The sequence below is a fragment of the Calidris pugnax genome, unplaced genomic scaffold, assembly GCF_001431845.1.
Source record: "Calidris pugnax isolate Ruff unplaced genomic scaffold, ASM143184v1 scaffold247, whole genome shotgun sequence".
Classification (NCBI taxonomy): Eukaryota; Metazoa; Chordata; class Aves; order Charadriiformes; family Scolopacidae; genus Calidris; species Calidris pugnax.
Window position 1 is genome coordinate 730,579 of NW_015090980.1, and position 469 is coordinate 731,047.

Here is a 469-nt window from a genome sequence, read left to right on the forward strand (position 1 = left end):
GGGGATGTGGGGAAGGAAGGGGGGGGACAGTCGCCAGGGGACACAGGGAGGTGGAGGAACCTGGGGGGGGCATAATCCCCTGCTGCCCCACAGCCCCTCCTGTGCGGCGTGGGGCTGGCTGTGAACCCGCAGATCTGCACCCCTACCCGTATCCCTGCCTGCACCCCTACCCGCACCCCTGCCTGTATCCCTGCCTGCACCCCTGCCTGTATCCACGCACCCCTGCCTGCATCCATGGGGTGCTGCCTGCACCCCTGCCTGCATCTCTGCCTGAATCCACATGTCCCTGCCTGCACCCATGCACCCCTGCCTGCACCCATGCACCCCTGCCTGCCCCCACCCATCCCTGCCTGCACCCCTGCACCCTGGCTGCATCCCTACATCCCTGCCTTCATCCATGCAATGCTGCCTGTGCCCATGCATCCCTGCCTGCACCTCTGCCTGCACCCCTACATCCCTGCCTCCATCC